The sequence below is a fragment of the Lynx canadensis genome, chromosome F1 (genome assembly GCF_007474595.2).
Source record: "Lynx canadensis isolate LIC74 chromosome F1, mLynCan4.pri.v2, whole genome shotgun sequence".
Taxonomy (NCBI): domain Eukaryota; kingdom Metazoa; phylum Chordata; class Mammalia; order Carnivora; family Felidae; genus Lynx; species Lynx canadensis.
This window is the reverse complement of record NC_044319.2, coordinates 21,051,621-21,075,430: the sequence shown is the minus strand read 5'-3', so window position 1 is coordinate 21,075,430 and position 23,810 is coordinate 21,051,621. Positions and strand designations below refer to the sequence as shown.

General features: G+C 44.6%; 1 protein-coding gene across 3 annotated transcripts in view; it reads right to left on the bottom strand.

Annotated features, from left to right (window-relative positions):
• FAM163A (family with sequence similarity 163 member A) overlaps positions 1-23,028 on the bottom strand; it is a 98,195-nt gene extending 75,167 nt beyond the window's left edge. For 2 of the 3 annotated variants that reach the window (XM_030303087.1, XM_032591818.1), the window contains exon 1: positions 22,834-23,028. The gene's annotated coding sequence lies outside the window, so the exon portion shown is untranslated. The other variant, XM_032591817.1, reaches the window with a different exon arrangement.
• Positions 23,029-23,810: the final 782 nt, after the last annotated feature.

The window sequence follows — 23,810 nt, the reverse complement described above, 5'->3', positions numbered from 1 at the left end:
CTTCCTTGGGTGTAGACACCGACCCTCACAAGCACTCCCTTTCCTCCTTCCGTCTCTGGGGAACATCACACTCACAGTCCACTCGGCCTGGCCCTAATGCACACACAGAGACAGAAGCAGTTAAGATGGGACCCTGAATCAAGAATGCTGACTGCTTTGTCCCTGAACTGTGCCCTGTACAAACCTACCCAGACTGCAAATATTCCAGCTCATCCATCAAAGTATGTAATGCTCAGCTACACACTGTTATAACCCAAACCAAGTCTCTGAGCACCTGGGATGCTCTTGTGTCTCTGGTGCAGGTTACTATGCAGGAAAGAAAATCATCGAAGAAAGAGCAAAAAAGGTGCTGCTTGATGGCAAAGAGCCTGGGCTCTCACACATACCCGATCAGGAGATTAAATGAGATGATGTAGGCAGAGTGCTTAGCAGAGTACCTGCACACAGCAAGTTCCTAATGAAGGCTTCCCACCTACTGGAAGGTCCCTTCTCGTGTGGCTGGAACAAAGTCTTTCTTCTGCTTCTGCTATTCAACAGCCTGTTTACCTGAAGGAGGGAAGGCAGTTCCTAATACTTGCTCCCATCCCCTTCATGCATCCAGCAGCTTCCACAGTAGGTGATCAGCAGAAGGGAATTCTTGGCTGGGGAGCAGGGCAGGGGCTGGACATCTGTCCTGATGGGAGACACCCAAAGGGGCATTCCAGAACATACCAACTGATGCCATTACAGCTGCATCAATAACCTTCTTCCTTCCTCTGGGAGAAAACAGCCCAAGACCCCAGAATAATTTTCAAAACTTTTCATTCAAGTATATCTCTCTCCCTCTCCTTTCTGAAGTCCAAATACAACACCAGAAATAGACTTACTGCCCTCACTGATGACGAGGCACAGTGCTCCCCCTACTCCCACCTACCCCCGGCCCCACTGAGGCTACCCCAGTGCTGGCAGTTTCTCTTGTATAAGGGAATAGTAGGGCAAAAAAGTTTCTACTTCTTCATATTGTTTTCAAGGCCAGAGGGTCATAACTTGCCTACCCAGCTCAGAAAGATGTCTAAAGGCAACTCTCCCTCCAGCTTTCCAAGCACAACCTACGTATTTAAAGGAATTCTGGATGGCCCAGAGCTGAGGGACCCTGTGTGTTCTCAGGGACCTTTGTCTTTTGCCCCAAAGGGAACCCCTCAAGCAACCTGAGGGTGGGGGTGCCACCTCCACACCGTTCACCCGGAGAAGAGCTTGAGGGAATGTATCAGGCACAGGACAAGGAAAGAAGATTTTTTAAAATAGTTAATGCATCTGGGGCGCCTGGGTGGCTTGGTCAGTTAAGCGTCCGACTTCGGCTCAGGTCATGATCTCACGGTCCGTGGGTTCGAGCCCCGCGTCGGGCTCTGTGCTGACAGCTCAGAGCCTGGAGCTGTTTCAGATTCTGTGTCTCCCTCTCTCTCTGCTCCTCCCCTGTTCATGCTCTGTCTCTGTCTCAAAAATGAATAAACGTTAAAAAAAATTTTTTTAAATAGTTCATGCATCCCTATGGTTCCGAATTGAAAGGGTACAAAAGGCTTTAAAGGTCTGCTCTTCCTGAAGGCAACAGATCTTACCAGGTTTTTTGGACATACCTATGCATACACAAGCAAACATCTTGGAGTTCTCCTTCTTCCTCCTCTTTTATAACATAAACAGCATCATAGAGACACTCTATGCATGTTTTCCACTTAGCCATATATGTTGGAAATCATTCCGTGTCAGTTACAGAGAAATTCCCAAGTCTCTTTTTATGAATGAATAGCACAGTATCCAACTGCCTGGAGGTGCCACAAGATATTCAACAAGTTCATCTTTGATGAGCACGTGGATTGTTCTTTCAGTGCTACACTGTACATATGTCTTTGTGCCCATGGGCAAGTGTAAGGACAAGTTCAACCCCTAAAAATGGAATCGCTGGGTCCGACGGCATGGGCATTTCTAATTTTGGTAGATGGCTCTAAAACACCCTCCAAAGAAGTTGTACCCATTTACTCTTCCAACAGCAACGTATGGAGGGGCTGTTTTTCTAGAACCTCATTAGCAGTTTATCCATCTTTTTGATGTTTGCTAACTGAAAGGGAAATAAGTAGGCCATTGCCCCACTGCCGCCAGTTTGCAGTCTACATGTTAAAGGATCAATCCCTTGTGTACGATTAAACCCGTGGGTCCTAGAGGGAATGAAGAGCAAGCAGTTTTACCTGGCCAGCACTTTCCCTAAAGCCTAACGGGGTCACAAACATCTCTTGCGCCTCCAAATCGTGTTTATTCACAACGGTTCTGGATTTTCAGCTACCACATGTGTCCGTTCCTAATGGGAGAAGAACGGCCGTGTGGAGGGAGCAGGGGGCTTTGGAACTGAGACACCTGGCTTCACAGAACAGCTCTGCCACAGACTCATTTTAGGGTCTTAGCAAGTTATTTAACCTCTCCCAAACTCAGCCTCCTCGTGTGAAATACAGGGATAATAATATTGATTTAGCAGAGCCTTGTGTCTGACACATAGAAAGTACTCAATACGTGGTGGCAGTTTTCCTTAGTGCTAACGATCATCAGGCCAGATTCTAAACCTCGGGGCGCTTTCCACAACTGATGAGACCAGCTAGGGCCATTCTGACGATAAAGGGGCCACCAAGACGATTCCCAGTTTCTGCTACGATCTCCCCCCCCCCCCCGCCCCCTGCCACCAGCCTCCTTTCCAAGGTTATCGGGAGACATCACTAAAATCCTACCCTGGGTCTCTGGGTGAGGGTGGGTCGTTTCCGTGCCAACACAGGCCCCCCTGTTGCCGGATGATGTTTGCGCTCAGACTGAAGCCGCTCTGAGCTAAGCAGAGCTCATTTCCAATTACAGATGGGCACACTGGAGACAAAGCAGAGATCCTTGAGCAAAATGTGAGGCACTTGCTCTCATCAGCACTGGAGCCCATTCTGCCTTTCCTGAGCACTGGTTTTGATAAGGTCACTAAATGCAAATTTCTGGTTCTGGCAGGAATGCCAGTGAAACCCACCACCAGGGTTTCTACCCATGCATGTGACACACACACCCTACCCCCACCCCCAGAGGACTTCAGAGGCTTCTCCCATTCACACATGGTCCTCTCTCATTCACTCATGGTCATCTCCCCAGGAGAGCAGAAATCCTGCCCCCCGCTCTGCTTGTGAGTAGGGGGAACTGTGAGGAGGGTGCAGCTGATTTGCCTAAGACCACAGCTGAGCCACCCCGAGTGCCAACACGACCCCTGTCTCTACATACTGGTTTAGATCCCTACAGACACGGGAGCTGGAACCTCTGGAGAGGGGTCTGAGAAATTATCATTGCTCCCAGAGAATATGCCTTTGCTCCTTCTCCCCTTTGATCCACCTCTGCCAGTATAAAGGGAAGGGGCAGGGGCCAAATGTACCTCCAAGCACTTTATTAGCACAGAAAGGAAGTTGCCTTCCACCCCCCACTCTACCCCCCTAAGAACACCCCAAATCGCAGCAAATCTCAGGCAAAGTGCACTTTTCCAGATCTGAAGTCCCCCCATCATTGTTTCTCACGCGGTATAAAACGTGAGTCTGGCTCAACCACTGGAGGACGCGGGACAGGGCACAGAGATCCGACTACGTAGACGTCACCCTTGCCAGTTGCACTGAACCCCCAGCTCCAACCCGGGTCCTCCAGCCCCGGGCCAGGAGTGTGGCCTCCTCAAGGAGGGTCCCGGGCTGGGCAGACTGGAAAGGACGGGAGAAAGTGCCTCAACTGACTGCAGGGGGGAGTGGGGGCTGCCTGCGGTTGCACACCTGCCCCCCACCACCTTCCCGCCGCGGCCAACTTGCTAGGAAGAGCGAACTTCTGGGGCCCCACAGTTCCACCCAGAGAAAAGGAATGCCCAAGTGTGACAGAAAAGCACGGGTGGTGTATGCAGCCCAAGGGCACCGACAGAGAAGACCGAGCTCCATCCCTGCCCTCCCTCGCGGCCTCGGGAAGCGCAGAGACCGGACGAAGCCACCCGGGCAGGAGGTCTCCGGGGCGCCGCGCTGGGCACTCTACCCAAGCCACCCCAGCCAGCTAGGGTGAAGAGGACGGGAGCAGGGGGACGCCGGGCCTAGCCCGACACTGCTCTCCGCTCCTGCCCTGCTCTATTTGAGCCAAACCCTCCTCCGGCCGCTGAGCGAAGCTTCGATGTGGCCGGCGCCCCCAGCCCAGCCCGCCGCGCACGGCCCTGGGGATAGGGGTGCGGGACGCAAGCTCCCTCCTCGGGAGGAAACGGACAGCGGCCCGGGTGCCAGTCCGGTTTCTCTGTCCCTTAGGCAGACGTCGGCGCCGGCTGTCTTGGACCCGGACGGCCTGGCGGAGATGGCGACCCCGCACCGCGAACGCACCTCCGCCCTCCTAGCGTGGTCAAACTTGAGCAGGATCACCAGGGTGCAGGGCTGGCGCAGAGGCGCCCGCGCGCTCGGAGGAACCCGCACGCACAGACCGACGGCGGCGGAGCGTCCCGCCCGCGCACCCCGCACCCACCCACCGCGGTGCTCAGCCCCGGCCCGGCTCACTCACGCGCGCCCCGCGGTCCCGCCGAGCGTGCAGCGTCGCGGGCCCCGGCCGCCGCATGCTCCCGGGTGCTGGCGGGCGCCGAGGCGCGGCTGCGGGGTCCGTGTGCGCTCCGGCCGGCGGAAGGCGCTCGCGGAGCAGGAGCGCGCGGCAGCGGCGCAGGCGGGGACGGGGACTCGGCAAGTCCGGCCCCGAGGCGGGGACAGCGCGACCGGCGGCCTGGCCACGAGGCCGGAGACGTCCACCCCCACCCCCTCGGAGCGCGCGGCCCGCGGTGCGGAGCGGGAGAGCCAAGCGGCGACCCAGACCCAGTCCGGCACGGCCGCGGTCAAGATAGGGGCGCGCGGGGGAGGTGGCCCCGGGGCGCGCTTACCCCGGTGCTAAGGCGCCCTCGGAAGTACGCCCCGGCCCGGCACCTCCCCGCGCGGAGCCGGGCGCCCGGGTGGGGGGCGGGGAAGGAATCCTCGGCCCGCCCCGCTCCGCCCCGTCCCTCCTTTTCTTCCTTCGGGGAACCTCGCTCGAGGAGCACCCTAACCCGTTACCGCCGCTGAGCAGCTCCTTTCCGGCGTCCACTCGCGCGTTGGGCTGGCACCCGGTCTGCGCGCGTCCTGCTGAGCGCCTGGGCCTGGGGCTGCCCACGTGAGGCTCCTGTGCATTCCCCGGCGCTCCGAGAACTGCCCCTGCACGGAGCCGACAGCCTCATCGCCCCTCCAGGTGGCCCGGGCTGGGGGCAGGTACCGAGCCACCTGATTGGCGCTGGCCCCAGTCCTGGGAGAATCCCCCACGAGAGAGGCTGCTTGCACGAGGGCGGAGGGAAGGGACCAAGCAGAGCAGGCTGGCGTCTTCCAAAGAACCTTCCCGTAGCTCCACTGCCTTTTCGCCTAAGAAATGTAAGCTCAGGAGTCGGGCCCCCTAGGAACGCCTTATACAGGGAACTCTATGTGCCACAGCTCAAGTCCAGCACTGAAAATCCCGTGGGAATGATAGTTTTAAGGACCAGGGTGTGTCGCTATCCACCGGACTTTGCCTGGAAAGCCGCCTGAAAGGCTCATCTGCTTCCCTATTTCTGGCCAGCACTGTTCCCTGGAAGTCCGGTCACACCTGGGTGCCCCCGCCGTTGAGGGGTACCCCGTCCTTGTAGCGGGCAGAGAGGGAGTCAATCTGTAATTAGAAGTGTGACGGCGAGATCTAGCAGGAAAAGGCAGGGAAGGGGACGCAATGTCTTCCCCATCCCCCAGCAGGAGGAGAAAACGTTAACGGTGCTCTAGATTTCTTTTAAATTACCCTCCTTTAGTGTTTTAAAACTCTACAAGTAGCTTATGTGCTGTACCCCCAGACAATAAGTTCTGACATCAGTCTGCCTGGAGAACATGGTAGGTGGGGTGAGATGGAAGGAAACTCACTTTTTAGCGTCTCCAAAGCATCTCAGTGTGGAACTTTTGCCTGTTCCGATCTGTTCATGTTTCTCCTGACCCTGCTCTCCAGTCTTGGACTGAAGACAGGGGAGGAGGAAAGGGGGTCACCCAAATTAATGCTGGGGGGGGGGCGGTGTTCCCCACATCAAATATATTTTCCTCTTCATACTCTGGACAGTCTGGAGGATTCAAAGCAAACGCGAACACTGTATCAATTTCTCAAACAGGAAGAAAGAAAAACGTTGGTCCCTCAGCCCAGGTCCAACTTGTAACCAAGAGCAGTAAGAAATTTAGCACTTGGAGCAACCTTTATTATTCCTAAACCACTATTTAAATATATATATATATTTCTTATATTTATTTATGATATATAATATTTATATATAAAACATATCATATCCAAAGGAACGCTACCCACCTGCTCATTCCAGAAGATTTACTGTTGCTTCAACACTCCACATTTTTCCTCCTCTTCGCAGGTTTTAAATTTTGACCTCAGATCTTGACGTGCTGCCTTTTCTCACCCAGTCAAACCTCACACCTACATTCCTTCCTGGCCTCACTTCTTCTCAGAGACAAAAGTGAAATATGAAGAGACGTGTTATTTTGTTGTACACGATGACACAAGAGAGAAAAGTGAAAATGAAGTATATGTACAGCCTAACCAATCATCATAAAGCAAACTGGTGTATTCACCCAGGTCATTGACATCACCCTACAAACGCCCCCATTTGTTTTCCTGAGCCCTTCCCTTCCCCCCCAAGCAACAGCCATCCTGACTTTATAGTAATCACTTCCTTATATATCTTTTTGGTTTTATTAGCTTGTTATGCATCCCTAAACACTGTAGTTTAGTTTGCTTGTTTTTGTAATCTCTGTAAATGGAATAATATAGCATGGATTTTTCATGTGTAGCTGGCTTGTTCTTTCACTTGGTCATGTTTGTGGGGTTGTTTTTGTTGCATATAGTTGTGGTTGGGGCTGCTAATGTAATACTGCTAATAACATTCTTGTGTATATCTCCTGGTGTCTAAATGCAAACTTTTCTTGGGGCGCCTGGGTGGCTCAGTCAGTTGAGCGTCCAACTTCGGCTCAGGTCATGATCTCATGGTTTGTGGGTTCAAGCCCAGCGTCAGGCTCTGTGCGGACAGCTCAGAGCCTGGAGCCTGCTTCAGAGTCTGCGTCTCCCTCTCTCTCTGCCCTTTCCCCGCTCATACTCTGTCTCTGTCTCTCAAAAATTAATAAACGTTAAAAAAAAATTTTTAATGCAAACTTTTCTTTAGGGTATACCTTGGGGTGGAATTGCTGGGCTATAAGGTATGTTTCTATTTAACTTTATTAGATAATACCAAGTTGTCTACCGAGACGGTCATGAAATGTACACTCCCACGAGCTATGTTCCAATTGCTCCACATCTTTGCCAAGACAATATTATTAGGCTTCTTGATTTTTGTCAATCTGGTGGACATGTAATGACACCAAAGTTGTGATCTTCATTTCATATCCCTAGTTAACAATAAGATTGTGGACCTTTACATGTGCTTATAGCCTATTTGAATTTTCAGTTTTGTGAAGTGCCTATTCAAATCTTTACCCATTTTTCTATTGAGTTATCTGATTTTTTTTTCTTGTTGATCCATAAAGGTTCTTTGTATTTTCTAGCTAAATGCCTTTGTTGGTTATAGATTGCAAGTATCTTCTCCACTCATTAACCTTCATCTTATGATCAGGAATAATTTTTTAAAGCGGAATTTTCATTTTGAGATACTTGTAGATTCAAATGCAGTTGTAAGAAATAATACAGGGATCTCAGGTACCCTTTATCCAATTTCCCCCATCTTTAACATCTTGCAAAACTATAGTACAATATACAACCAGGAGATTGGCATTGCCACGGTCAAAATACAGAACAATTTCTATCAGCACAAGAGTCCCTCATATTTCCTTCTTATAGCCACACCCACTTCCCTTCTGATCCCTAACCCTTAGAAACCACTTATCTGTTTACCATTTCTAAAACAGTGTGATTTTGGGGCGCCTGGGTGGCGCAGTCGGTTAAGCGTCCGACTTCAGCCAGGTCACGATCTCGCGGTCCGTGAGTTCGAGCCCCGCGTCAGGCTCTGGGCTGATGGCTCGGAGCCTGGAGCCTGTTTCCGATTCTGTGTCTCCCTCTCTCTCTGCCCCTCGCCCGTTCATGCTCTGTCTCTCTCTGTCCCAAAAATAAATAAACGTTGAAAAAAAAAAATTTAAAAAAAAATAAATAAATAAAACAGTGTGATTTTAAGAATATTATATAAATGAAATAATACAGTATGTAAACTTTTGTATTTTTTTTTCACCGCTCAGCGTAATTCCTTGGGGATTCATCCAGGTTTATCCACTGGATGGTATGGATGTTCCATGGCTTGTGTAACCATTAATTCACTCATAAGAAGAAAGACATCCGGGTTTTTTTCCAGTTTTGAGCTATTTTGATTAAAGCTGCTATAAACACTCGTGTGAAGGTTTATGTGCGAACATAAGCTTTCATGTCTCTGGGATGAACGCCCAGAAGTGCCGTGCTGGATCATGTGCTAGTTGCACGCTTCGTTTTTAAGAGAGATTGCCAGTCTGTGTTCCAGACTTGCTGTACCTTTTTGCATTCACACCAGCAGTGTATGAATTAACCAGTTTCTCCACATCCTTGCCAGCAATTTAGAGTTGTCACTTTTTAAAAAATTTTACCCATTTTGATAAATGTATGGTGATATCTCATTGTGCTTTTTAATTACCATTCCCCTTAGTGGCGAATGATGTTGAATATCATGGCACCTGTATTTCCATCTAAATGCCCTCTTTGGCGAAATACCTGTTTATGCCTTTTGGACATTTTCTAGTTAGAGGGTTTGTTTTTTTACTGTTGAGTTTTGATAATTCTTCACACATTCTGGATCTTAGTTCTTTTGAGATACATCGTTTGCAAATATTTTCTCCCAGTCTGTAGATCATCTTTTCATCCTCTTTGCGTGGATTTTGCAGATGAATTTTTAAGTTTTGATAAGGTCCAATTTTTCACTTTTCCCTACTGTGGGTCATGCAGTTTCTGTCAAGCCTAAGAACTCTTTGCATGGCCCTAGATCCTAAAGATTTTCTCCTAGATTTTTTTTGTTTCGCATTTTAACCTTTAAGTCTATGAAACATTATGAGTTAATTTTTACATAAGATGTAAACTTCTGGTTGAGATCTTTTTTCTTGCCTAAGTATGTCCAATTGCTTTAGCACCATGTGTTGCTTTTACACCTTTGTCCGGAACCTATTGCGCGTATTTGCATGGGTCTATTTCTGGATGCTCTATCTGTTGCGTTGATCTCTTCCTCCACAAGTACCACCACACAGACTGATTCTGCCCATGTTATTCTTCCTATTCAAAATTGTTTTAGGGGCACCTGGGTGGCTCAGTCGGTTGGGCGTCCGACTTCAGCTCAGGTCATGACCTCACGATTCGTGAGTTTGAGCCCCGCGTCAGGCTCTGCACTGACAGCTCAGAGCCTAGAACCTGCTTCAGATTCTGTGTCTTGCTCTCTCTGCCCTTCCCCTGCTTGTTCTCTCTCTGCACTCTGCTTCTCTCTCTCAAAAATAAATAAACATTAAAATAAATAGTTCAAAATTGTTGTGGGTCTTCTAGGTCCTCTGCCTTTCCATTTACACATTAGAATAATCTTCTCTATATCTACCAAGAACCTTGCTAGCATTTTGATATTAAGGAGAAACATTCAGGGGCGCCGGGGTGGCTCAGTCAAACATCTGACTTCGGTTCAGGTCATGACCTCACAGTTCATGAGTTTGAGCCCTGAGTCGAGCTCTGTGCTGACAGCTCGGAGCCTGGAGCCTGCTTTGGATTCTGTGTGTGTGTGTCTCTCTCTGACTCTCCCCTGCTTGTACTCTGTCTCTCTCTCTCTCTGTCTCTCTCTCTCTCTCTCTCTCAAAAATAAACATTAATTTTTTTTTTTTTACAAAGGAGAAACATTCAGCCTTTCATCATTAAGTATAAACCAGCTGTAGCTAACAAAATTTCTATTTCTATTTTTTGTGGAAATGTTTGTGATAAATGGATAGTAAATGTTGTTGAATGCTTTTACATTGGGTTATGTAATCATGTGATTTTTCTTTTTTAGCCTGTTAATATGGTGGATTATGTTGATGATTGCTTTTTGAAAATTAAAGCAGCCTTGCAGCCCTGGAATAAAGCCTACTTGGTCATGGTATAGAATTCTTTTTATGTATTGCTAAATTCTATTTGCTAATATTTTGTTGAGCATTTCTTGCATCTATATTCACAAGAGGATTATTGGTCAGTAGTCTTCTTTATTTGTGCTGTCTTTGTCTGGTTTTGCTATTGGAGTGATACTAACTTCATAAAACGAATTGGAGAATGTTCCCATCTCTACTATTTTCTGGAAGAGACCATGTAGATTTGGTGTTAAGTCTTGTTAGAATGTTTGCTGGAATTCTCTGGTGAATCTCTCTGGGCCTGGGCCTTTTAGAAGATTTGAAATTATAAGACACATATCACATGATTTCACTCATTTGTGGAATTTGAGAAACTTAACAGATGGTCATAGGGGAAGGGTAGGAAAAATAAGATAAAAACAGAGATGGAGGCAAACCATAAGAGAGTCTTAAATACAGAGAACAAATTGGAGGTTGATGGGAGTGGGGTGGGGAAAATGGGTGACGGGCATTAAGGAGGGCATTGTTGGGATGAGCCCTGGGTGTTATATGTAAGTGATGAATCACTGGATTCTACTCCTAAAGTATGTTAACTTACTTGAGAATAAATAAAATAAAATGAAGATTTGAAATTATAAATTTAATTATCTTAGTAGTTATAGGGTGATTAAAATTGCCTATTTCATATTGGGTGAGATGTGTTGTACTTTGTATTTTCCAAAGAACTGACACTTCATCTAAGTTGTCACATTTATGTGTGTAGAGTTGTTTATTTTATTCCTTTTTTTCCTTGCTGATATCTGCAGACTGTATAATGACCCTGTTTCATTCCAGAAACATTGGTAATTTGTGTTGTGCCCTCCTTTTTTTTCCTTTGCCAGTCTTGCCCAAGTTTCATTAATTTTATCGAAACTTTCAAAGAAACAGCTCTTTGTTGATTTTCTTCTATTTTCAGTTTTATTGGTTTCTGGTTTTGTCTTAATTATATCCTTTCTTCTTCTTGCTTTAGGTTTATTTTGCTCTTTTTTCCCCTAGATTCTTTAAAAAAAATTTTTTTTTAACATTTATTTATTATTGAGAGACAGAGAGAAACGGAGCGTGAGCAGGGGAGGGGCAGAGAGAGAGGGAGACACAGAATCTGAAGCAGGTTCCAGGATCTGAGCTGTCAGCACAGAGCCTGACGTGGGGCTCGAACTCAAAAACTGCAAGATCATGACCTGAGCCGAAGTCGGACGCTTAGCCGACTGAGCCACCCAGGTGTCCCTCCCCTAGATTCTTGAGGTGGAAGCTTAAGATTACTGACTAAAGACTTTCTTCTTTTCTAATATATGCGTTTAGTGCTATAAATTTCCCTCTTAGCACTGCTTTAGCAGGGTCCCACAGATGTTGACATTTGTATTTTCATTTTCATTCAGTTCAACGTATTTTTTTATTCCCCTAAAACTTCCTTCTTGATCAATGGGGTTATTTGCAAGTGTGTTGTTTGGTTTCCAAGTGTTTGGAGATTTTCTGTTATCTTTCAGTTGTTGATTTCTACTTTGATTCCATGCGGTCAGCCTTCTTCTCTCCACTTTTCCTGTCTTGTCTAGGACCTCCAGTGAAATTGTGAATTGCAGTGGAAAGAGCAGACGTCCTTGTCTTGTTCTTGACCTTAGGAGGAAAACATCCAGCCTTTCACCATTAAGTAAATTATTAGCTGTAGGTTTTTCATAAATATCCTTTATCAGGCTGAAGAAAATCCCTTCTATTCCTAGTTTGTTGAGGGTGTTTTGTAATAACAGGATGGAGGATTTTGTTAAATGTTTTCTGCATCTGTTACTGTCATCAAATGGTTTTGGTCCTTATTCTGTTCAAATGGTGCATTATATTCATTGATTTTTGGATGTTAAAAACAACCATGAGTTCCTCGATTAACTCTCACTTGGTCCTGTGTATAATCCTTTTTATATGTTGCTGATTTGGTTTACTAGTATTTTGTTGTGCTGTTTGGCACCTGTATTCATAAGGGATATTTGTTTTCTTTTCTCGTATGTCCTTCTCTGGTTTGGGCATCAGGGTTATACAGAACTCATAGAATGAATTGGGAATTATTCCCTCTTGTATTGTTTGGAGGAGTTTGTGAAGGTTGATGTTAATTCATCTTGAAATAGTATAATCCATCAGCTCCCTGGGTCTAGGCTTTCTTTGAGAGTAATTTTTTTAATACTAATTCAATCTGCCTTCAGTGTATTCAGACTTTTGTATCTCTTCTCGAGTTAGTTTCTATAGTTTGTGTCTCTCTTGGAGTTTCTCCATTTCAGTTAGGTCATCCAGTTTGTTGGCATACAGCTGTCTGTGGTGTTCCTTTAACATCCTGATGCTTGTGTAAGGTGATTACTTCTCATTCTCGAGTTTTCTTCTCTCTTTTTTCTTGATCAATCTACTTAAAGGTCTGTTCACTTTGTTGATCTTTTCCAAGTTGCAGTTTTACTTTCATTGATTCCCTATTGTTTTTCTATTTTCTATGGCACTTATGTCCACCCTAATCTTTATTATTTCCTTCTCTCTTCTTGCTTTGGGTTCAGTGTGCTCTTTTTTCTAGTTTCCTAAGGTAGAAGTTTAGGCCGTTGATTTGAGATCCTTTTTCCTTTTTAATATAGGTGTTTCTAGGCGTCAACTTCTCCCTAAGTGCTGCTTTCACTGCATTCCATGAGTTTGGGTGCATTCTGGTTTCATTTTCAGTCATCTCAAATTTTCTGACTTTCCATGTGATTTCTTCCTAGAACCATTGGTTATGTGGGAGTGGTTATTTGCTGTTTAATTTCTTCCTATTTGTGAATAACTTTCTTAAAGTTTCTCAAAGTCTGCTATTTCCTGGTAGATCTTCTGTCTAGTTGTTCTATTCATTTTCAGAAGTGAGATATTAAGGTCTCCAACTTTCGGGGTGCCTGGCTGGCTCTGTCAGTAGAGCATGTAACTCTTGATCCCAGGGTTGTGAGTTTGAGCACCACACTGGATGTAGAGCTTGCTTTAAGAAAAAAAGTTTTCTAAAATTACAGTCTCCAACTTTCGTTGTAGAATAGTCTATTTTTCATTTCAATTCTATCACTTTTTGTTTCATGTAATTTGGAACTATGATATTTTTCACATATGAATGTGCAAGCAAAACTAATAAATTTTCACAAGTATGATATGGAGCCCTGAACCCACCATGGTGTAAAGAAAGCCAGGATGAAAGACCATGGGCAAAAAAAGTCACTTTTGACAGACAATATGCATTGGAAGTGAGTCACTGAATCCAGTCCCCACTCAGGTACAAGTGCCTCCCATTCACCCCACCCTAGAGTGTAACTCCTTTAGGATCCCAACCCAAAGCAGGGCGTGGTTCTACAGCACCCATACCTCTGGCGAACCATGGGCTCTAACTTTTGACTTCCAACCAGGATTACCAGATGCCCCCCAGTGGCCCCACGTGTAAGACTCATCTGTTTGAATGTCTACCCTCTCTTGAGACTTAAAGCTAGTAATTCCTTATGAATTAGTTGGCTCTTTGATGCTTTTAAGATGATTTAAAACATTTTATCAAATATCTGAGTTCTTTTCAGCTTACCCTGCAGGACGATGGGTCTGCCATCGTCATCAGAAGCACAAGTTCTCCGGTTGCATATATGAATGTGCTGTTGTTTTAATCTGGAAGGATTTATTTTGGGTGAAAATACTGCCTTTTTGCTAAACATCAATAGCACTACATCAAGGAAAAAAGTAATTACCCAGACCTTTTGCACTTTTAGGTGCATTCTAGTAAAGTATTATTTTTCTACCAACTTTCATTATAAAATCAAAGGACCATCCAAGGGGTGCCTGGGTGGCTCAGTTGGTTGAGTGTCTGACTTTGGCCCAGGTCATGATCTCGCAGTTCATGAGTTCAAGCCCTGCATTGGGCTCTGTGCTGATAGCTCAGAGCCTGGAGGCTGCTTCAGATTCTGTGTCTCCCTCTCTGTCCCTCCCCTGCTCGTGCTCTATCTCTCAAAAATAAGTAAAAACATTAAACAAATATCAACCAATCAATCAATCAAAGGACCATTCCGACAGGGGCCACATCACTTAATAGGAGTGAGACAAAACCCTGCCTCCCACCCCCCCTTTCCCAGGGCCACTGGAAGCCTCTCCTCCTGCCTTATCTGAGGAGGCCATCCTCTCTTCCCAAAGCAGTTTTGGTGTTGTCGGTATCATTGGGGGGAAAAATTACTTTTTGTCTAAACACAAGTTCTTCTGGTGGAAGCTTCCTGACATATCAGAAAGGAATATTAGTTTAATTTCTTCTGTGTGACCAACTCTGCCATCTGATATTCAAACTACACATTAGGATTCAAGTTTTTCTTTTTAAAGCGATTAAGATCACAGCTCTCTCTAGAGAGGACTGGATTATAAGGCCCAGCTCAGTGGTTTTCTCTCATATAGATCTACGATGGCTTATCCACAATTTGAAATTCACAACTCTCTGAAAGTCAGCTTAGAAAAGATCTCATTTGAGAACAAAACCAGAGCTGACCTGATCTGATGTAGGGGCAAAACTTAAGCTCTAGGGAGGATGTTTAAAATCTTTATCTCATTTGGTGCCAATATTTATTCATTTTGCTGCAAAAACATTGATGCATTTGCCCCTCAGGTCTCTGTTAGGGGTGTGTTACACTAATGGACAGGAAGTGCACCAAATTACCTTTCTAAATTTGGGAGGGGTGATTGATTTTTCAAAAACCTGTTTTCTGTGAGGCAAGGGGAAGACGCGGTTGCTCCTGGGATGTAAGGGACAAGGAGGAAGAGAGGAGGAAAGTGGACACGGGCATATGGCTGAAGACTGCGCTTTCTCGCTGCACCCCGTTCCGTGACCTTCTCCCCCCAGATCTTCAGCGGTGTTTCCAAACTGACACTATGTGTTTCTGTGAGTGAATTTGCAGGTGTGTGGGAACGGGGGCAAGTGGTTGGCTTTGTGCCTGTTTCAATGTATGTAGGTCAGAAAAGAGGCAGCAAGTAGGGATGGATATGTGAGCACAGAGACAGAGAGGAATGTGAGACAGTTCTGAGTACTCCCAGAAGTTATTGGGGGGAGGGATTTGTCCTCTCTCACAAGGTCTTGGAATTAGGATTGTGGTAGGGTATAGTTAAATATCTAAGGAAAAGGTAATAACAGGGCGTGCGACCGCTGTGAAAGTCTGGATGTCATCTTGCGTTTTCTTCTGTCTCTGTTTCCTGGTCTCTCTTATAGAAGTGAAACATCCATCCTCTCTGGAGACAAAGTCTTTTATTTTATGGTCATTTTGTGGGACTCGGGGATTATTGAATTCCCCTTACCTGCCCTGGTGTCCTGGCTGATGCATGAGACCGTCTGCACCACCGTTTCACAGCCAGAACAGCTGCTTTCAAGAGTGACTGGTCAGCCTCTTCTCTTAGGAAGATACAAATAGGACTCATGAAAACAATGTGCTGAAAAGCACTCTCAGCATAGTGAAGTACTTTCTCATGATTGAATTAAAGTAACTGGTAGAGCAAAATGGGAATTAAAAAAAGTATGTGTGGCTATATGGGGACAGAGTACCAGCATCCACGCCCTAAATGTTGCACCAGCACCAAAGAGCTGAAGGGCATTTGTGTTTCAGCATAAAGAAAAGTTGACATGTTTGCATGGGCCACCAGAAGATACTTGAGGGTGAATCAGTTCTTTAATAGAAATTCGCAAAAGAGCTATAGGATAATTCAGTAAATGAGTAAGGAGCAATTTCCTATTCAGATTTGTAGCCTCTGCAAGTGGTTCCTGAGACTTCTGTAAAATCTTAAACAACAGGAGAATGAATTAAAGAAATGGAATTAGTTGGCCTTGGGTCTGCTTTTAGCCACCTAAAGCATGAGAAAGATATTAACTTATTTATCTTTCCCAACACAATCATACATGTAGCAAAGAATTCACATCTTTGGGAGCTTCTCCAAGGGCCACAAGAACTGGGATTATTCGCCCATTTTACATGTGGGGATAGAGTATATAAGTGACTTACTCAAGTTATGCAGAAGATCTGCATAGACCTAGGAACTCATTGTTGGCACTTAAATATCTCTTTGCCTTCAAAGATGTGATATTAGTCTTGTTCCTGACCTTAGGAGGAACTTAGAGCTTTTCACCATTGAGTATGATATTAGCTGTGGCCTTGTCATAAATGCCCTTATTATGCTGAGGTGCATTTCTTCCATAACTAATTTGCTGAGAGTTTTCATCAGGAAGGGATGTTGATTTTGTCAATTTATATTAAAATAATCAAGTGATTTTTGTCTTTCATTTTATTAATGTGATGTTCGCATTTATTGCTTTAGTGTATGTTGAACCATCCTTACATCCCACAGACCAATTCAACTTAATCATGGTGTTTGGTGCTTTTAACATGCTGTTGAATTCTGCTTCTACTATTTTGTTGAAGATTTTTGCATCTATGTTCATCAGGGATATTGGCCTATAGTTTTCTTATCTTGTAGTGTCCTTGTCTGGCTTTAGTATCAGAGTAATGCTGGCCCCAGGAACAAAACAAGGATGCCTACTCTCCCCACTTCTGTTCAACACAGTACTAGCAGTCCCGGCCAGAGCAATTAGACTCCAAAAAGAGATAAAGAAATCTAAATTAGAAAGGAAGAAGCAAAACTGTCTCCATTTGCAGATGACATGATATTATATAGAAAAACCTAAAGACTCCATCAAAAAATTGTTAGAACTAATACATTTAGTAAAGTTGCAAGATACAAAATCCGCATGCAAATATCAGTTGCATTTCCATACACTAACAACAAACCATCAGAAAGAGAAGTCAAGAAAACAGTCCTGGCTACAATAGCATCAAAAACAATAAAATACTTAGAATTAAATTTAACAAGGAGGAAAAGACCTATACACTGAAATCTACAAGACACTGAAGAAATAAATTGAAGAAGACACCAATAAATGGAAAGATACGTTTACTGACTGGAAGAATTAATATTGTTAAAATGTCAACACTACCCAAAGTGATCTACAGATTCAATGCTATCTCTAAAATAAATTCCAGTGGCATTTTCCACAGAAACAGTAGAAAGAAAACACTAAATTCCAAAATTTGTATGGAACCACAAAAGGCCCAATAGCTAAAAGCAATCTGGAAAAAGAACAAGCCCAGAAGTATCACACGAACTACCGTAATCAAAACAGTATGGTACTGGCGTAAAAACAAAGACCTAAGCCAATAGAACAAATTTTAGAGCCCAGAAATAAATCCATGCATATGTAGTCAATTAATCTTTGACAAGGGCTCCAAGAACATGCAATTGGGGGGGGGGGGCGGGGTGAGGGGAAGAACAGTCCCTTTAATAAATGGTGCTGGGAAAACTGTAAATTCACATGCAAAAGAATGAAATTGAACCCCTATCTTACACTACTCAGGAAAAAATTAACCAGAAATGGATTAAAGACTAAAAGGTAAGACCGAAAACTAAAAAACTTCTAGAAGAAAACACTTAGGGAAAAAGCTTCTTGACGTTGGTCTTGCCAGTGATTTATTGGAATGTCACCAAAAGCACAAGGAACAAAAGCAAAATTAAGTGGAACTACATCAAATTAAAAAGTTTCTGCACTGCAAGGGAAACCATCAACAAAATGAAAGGCGGCCTACAGAATGGCAAAATATATTTACAAACCATAGATCTGATAAGGGGTTATTATCCAAACTATATAAAGAAATTATACAATTCAAGAGCAAAACAAAACAAAATAAAATCCAATTAAAAATGAGCAAGGGGTGTCTAGGTGGCCCAGTAGGTTAAGTGTCTGACTCTTAGTTTTGGCTCAGATCACGATCTCACGGTTTTGTAAGTTCAAGCCTCATGGCAGCACAGAGCCTGCTTGGGGTTCTCTCTTTCCCTCTCTCTCTCTGCCCCTTCCCTGCTAGCGCTGTCTCTGTCTCTCTCAAAATAAGTCAATAAACTTTTTAAAAAATGAGCAAAAGACTTGAATAGACACTTTTCCAAAGACACAGAAATGGACAACAAGTATATGAAAAGGTGCTCAATGTCACTCATCATCAGGAGAACGGAAATCAAAACCACACTGAGGTATCATTTCATACCTGTCATGGTGGCTTTTATCAAAAAGACAAGCGAACACATGTGGAAAAAAAGGAATCCTTGTATATTGTTAGTGGGAATGTAAACTGGTGTAGCAATTGTGGAAAACAGCATGGAGGTTCTGCAAAAAACTGAAGATAGAACTATCATACAGTCAGTGACCCTACTTCTGAGTATATATCCAAGAGAAACAAAGTCATTATCTTAAAATTTTCTACACTCGCATGTTCACTGCAGCATTATTCACAATATCCAAGATATGGAAACAATCTAAGTGTCCACCAACAGATGAGTGGATGAAGAAGATGTGATATATACATATATCATATAATTATGACTATTCAGCCATGAGAAAGAAGGAAATCCTGACATTTGTAAAAACACAGATGGGCCTATGCTAAGTGAAACAAGCCAGACAAAGAAAGACAAAGACAGCATGATATCCCTTATAGTGAAATCTAAAAAACTGAACTTATAGAAACAGAGTAAAATGGTGGTTACCAGTGGCTGAGGGGTAGGGGAAATGGGGAGATGCTGGTCAAAGAGTACTTGCCTTCAGCTATAAGAAGAATAAATTTCGGCAGCTAACATACAGCATGGTCTCTGTAATACTGTAATAATCCTGTGTTGTATACTTGAAATTTGCTAAGAGAGTAGACCTTACACATTCTCACTACACACACACACACATACAGGTAACTTCATGAACTGATGGAGATGTTCATTAACCTGATTGTGGTAATCATCTCACAAAGTATGTCAAGTCACCACATCATACATTTTTAAATACATGTATTTGTCATTTACACCTCAATGAAGCTGGAAAAGAAGAAAAAATAAAGGACAGAAATGCCACAACAAAAAAAGGATGCAATATTTGCTCCCTAAAAAAAGACTTTTTATAGCATATTTGTAAGCAGGTAGATGAGCACAAGGGAAAAGACGGTGTTCTGGCAATCTGCAAACTGCACGAAGACACAGGAGGATTGTGATGGGCCGTTAATACCGCCGTGGGGGCAACACTTAGTCTTGCTGCAGTGATGCAAGGGCCGAGCATTGTTTATTTGGCCCAAGGTGGGCACCACCAGTCAGTATTTCTTTCTTATTCCAGAAGTTCTAGTTTAAAATCTGCCATATAAATGTACTGTTGTCTCCTATGTCTTGTCTTGTAGAGCCAACTGCCTTATTTCCTCTGAAAATTTGAGACTGCTCTCCTACTGTTACCATTGCTGCCCGGAGGAGAGCCCCAAATCTCTGTGCTTAGCTCAGTATTGCTCTCCGAGGCTCTCCCATTGGAATTTGCTCATTGTCATCTGGACATTTCCTGTTGCTTCAGTCCCTCCTCCACTGCTTCACATCCAAGCTTGCGTGTGTAGCTCTTCAGGGCATATTACCTCCGAAGTCTGTATCCCCTCTCCTCCCAGTCCATTCTGTCTCAGCTTGTCTCAGACCTTCAGTGCTGCATGGATTTGTCCACTGACTGTACACACAATACCGGGAGAAGCTGTTTGTTTGTTTTAGTTTATTTATTTAGTTTAGTTTAGTTATTTATTTTGAGAGAGACAGAGACAGTGTGAGTTGCTCATAGCACGGAGCCTGATGTGGGGTTTGAGCTCACAAACCGTGAGATCATGACCTGAGCAGAAATCAAGAGTCAGCCGCTTAACCGACTGAGCCACCCAGGTGCCCCAACACTGGCAGAAGTTTTGCTCCAACTTAATGAAGGAAGCACAACTTAACCATTTCAAAAACTAAGTGTGTTGGATTTGTATCACTAAACCCAATCATAGGCATTACAATACACCTTCTTTTGCAAATTCATTTTAATGCCACGTTACATAAAAAATATATTAAAATTTTAAAGGGTGCCTATTGGTCCCAACTTCAGTTCAGGTCATGATCTCACGGGTTCATGAGTGTGAGCCCCATGTCGGGCTCTGTGCCGACAGCTCAGAGCCTGAAGCCTGCTTTGAATTCTGTGTCTCCCTCTCTCTCTGCCCCTCCCTTACTCACGCTCTGTCTCTCTCTCTCAAAATTAAACATTTAAAAAATATGTATATATATTAAAATTTTGAATTAAATGGAAAATAAATTAAATTTACAAACTAAATACCTGATTCAGCAAGCCTTGAGCTTTCTTTCTAAACCTTGAGCTTTCTTCAATGAAGCATTTACTGTAATAATTAATAGTGGTAACAACACAGGGATAAACACATACTCTCCATTTGTTCTTCCTAATAACAATGATTTGAGCTTTATGGTCCATCTATTTTTTTTTTCCATATAATTTTCAAGATTTGCTGAATGCAAACCACTGCTTTTTTACACTAAGTTTCACCAAAACAAACAAACAAACAAACCATACATAGACTCTGGTTTTAGATCCAGCACAATGATTTACAGAGTCAGGCACTTAATATTTTCTGCTGATGCCAACAAAAGTGTTAATTTCAGCTTGAGAAACAAACACCCTCATAGATTCTTTCTGCAGGACTGGTTTCTATTTCTTATCAAATGCAAAGAAAGAGAATGTCACCAGGGGACTTTTCCTTCCCAGAAACCTGCTGCCAGGCCCCCGAGGCAAGAGTCCAAATGTTGCTTCGACCCACCAAAGCCACAGCAGAGGCCAGAGGTGGAAGGCTGTCTGGCTATAACATCTGTCGCCCTGTGGTCCCAGGACCGTTTTGAGTGACGTTTACCACTTTGGTGGGAGTGGAGGCTCTAATCCTCCTCCAACACTGTTCGGCGTTCCTGAAGGAGGAAATCTGCTTCTTTTCAAAGGTAGACAGGGGTTACAGGGGCCTGGCCTTGCTTCCTGTTCTACAGTTTTCGAATCACCTTGCAGATGCCAGCATGTGGCAATCTGATGGCTTCCCTGTAGTGGTCAGTGCTTGCACGTGGGAGCATGAAGGCCGCCATATGGAACGAAAGGTGACTGGGCTGTGAGGATGGTGAGGAAGGGCTCTTTGCAACACTCAACCTGTCTTTCGTCTTCAAACGCCGTCCTCCTTCCAGCCAGGGCTGATGGGAGGCGAGGCCCCAAAGGCAAGAGGCTGATGTTCAAATCTCCTAATGGAGCTTGACAGCAGCCGGATTAAAAAGCACAAGTGCAGCACCCAGAAAGCAGTGCCAGAAAGCGTATGCATCCTCTGTCTGCTGCTTCTCCTGCTATCGGCTCTTTTTTTTTTTCAGAGAGCTGAACCATAAGATAAAACTTTTCAAAGAAACAGAGGCTTAAAAAAAAAAAAAAAAAAGACTAGCGATGAAAGGGCTTTGGTGAGTGGGAAAGGAGGACAGAAGTCAACTTTGTTGTGAGATTTCTAGGGGTCAGGAGCTTGGCTTGTCTGCAGGACAAATGCCTTTGAGGAAGCAGAGAGACCAGTGTGCAAAGGACATGATGACAGTCGCAGAAATACTGTTATGCTAGCTACATTCATTTGTAAAACCAGGCCAAGTTGGAAAGCAACTACGGACTTATTTTCTCTCTGCAGGCGACCGCTGTTACAAGCAAGAGCCTTCTCGGACTGGCCCTGCCTCCAGACTTTTCTCCCCCCACTTCCTCAGCACAGAACCTCCGGGGTCTACATTTCCGCTTGGGCACTGACCTATTGCCTTGCCCTGTTAGTGAACTATTTCACCTGGCTACCCCTTGCCTTCCCAGTGAAACTCCGAGATCCTTGAGGGTAAAGCAATGCATTAAAACGAATTCAAAAATATTTGCAGACTGTCTACACTGCATACTCAGCTGAATGGAATTCAAAGACATTTAAACGGCTCACAAAAATAAGACAGACACGAAGCAACTCTCTGTCAATGCAAGGCAATGATTGAGTGAAGTCACAAATATGTGGTGTTATATGAAGAATGGACATCAGATTTCCTTGGAAAGGGAGATTCTGCTAGAGAGACCCCAAGGGAGGGCATTAAGAAGCAACAACTCCCAGAAGAGTAGCTTCAGGATCTGCTGTTCAGCTGGGAGGAGAAGCAGGGAGTCCAGTCTGACTCTGGCACCTTGAATATGACAAGGAATGTTCTTCTTCTCCCATAATGATAGCTACCCAGCTGGGTACAAATAGGTGCACTTACTGAGAATCTGGGATTAACTGATTCTTTAACAGGGCTGACATGCTGTGCACCTAGGCCCACGTTCGGGAACAAATATGGGTCTGGTGCTTGGGACATGAGCTGGTGCCCTGAGGAACAGGATCACAGTGACTTAAGGTTGAACACAACCATCCCTAGGGTAGGTGGTGCTGATTGTAGGCTATCCAGATTGCTTTGTCTTTTAACCCCTGTGACGAATCTCTGGCCATATAAGTGATCATGAATAGTGACAACTGGGGACATATGTCCTTTTGGCAGACATTTAGCAAACAAAAGACCAGAAGCCATCCAACCACAAACATGCCAACACCACCTCTCCCAAATCGTCATAGGAAAATATGGAAATACCAGAAAACCTGTCTGGAGACCACGAATTCCCTGGGTGCTCTCGCATCTGTGCTGCGGCGCCACAGAGAGAAGCAGGAAGATCACTCACGGCCTGAAATCTGGTAGTTGCTGGCACCTCCAAAGCACCCTGTCAGGCTGACGTGAGCGGACATGCAGCTTCATCCTGCCGGCACCAAATGCACTCTGACGGGCCGCTGAAGACACAAAGCCCTTCCATTTACGATTCCTGGAAGCGTAACTTTCGTCTAGAAAGGCCAGAGATACAATCATTCATAACTATGGATAATTCTCTGAGTGACTGTACATTCCTGGGACTCGCATAAGACAGTCACAGACCGGAAACACTTTCAGGAGAAAAATGAACTCTGAAGAGACACAGGAAAGACAGGGGGCAGGAGATATAACACTAAGAATAGCTATGTGCTCATTCCAGGCCGGGCCCTGGGCTCAGGACTTGAATGCGCACGGTTTCGTTTAGCCTGTGTCACAACGTTCCAGCTGTGTCACAACGTCCCATTTGCTGCCTACTCACAGAAAGTCTCTAGGGTGAGCCGACATTGTCTCCACGGTCTCACTTCCCATTCATTCTTCCTCCTACCTTCGAGGTCACCAACCATCTTCGTGGTTGAAGACTACTTCCCATCTAGTAGTAGACACATGACTACATCTTACTCCATTCTTTACCTTTTGGTAACATTTGAAAGAGCTGACCATACTCTCCTTCAGAGCCTCAAAGGCTGATTTTTGTCAGGTTCTTTTATTTTTCGTGTAGGATCTATCAGTACCCAAAGCTGTTTTGTGTCTCTCTACACTAGAATGCAGCTCATGAAGGATGGGAACTCTGTTTCATTCACTGCTCTCTCCCCAGGACCTAGGGCAGTGTCTAATGCCACTGTGGCTGAGATACTAAACAGATTAAGGGAAATGGATGAGGGGAGACTGTGGAACCTTTTCAATTCTCTTAAGTTTTGTACAATGTGTATGTTTTGGGCTATAAAAACAATAATTGCGCAAAATTTCCCCAATACTGGAATATACGGTGTGGGAAGTGAAAGAATATGGAGA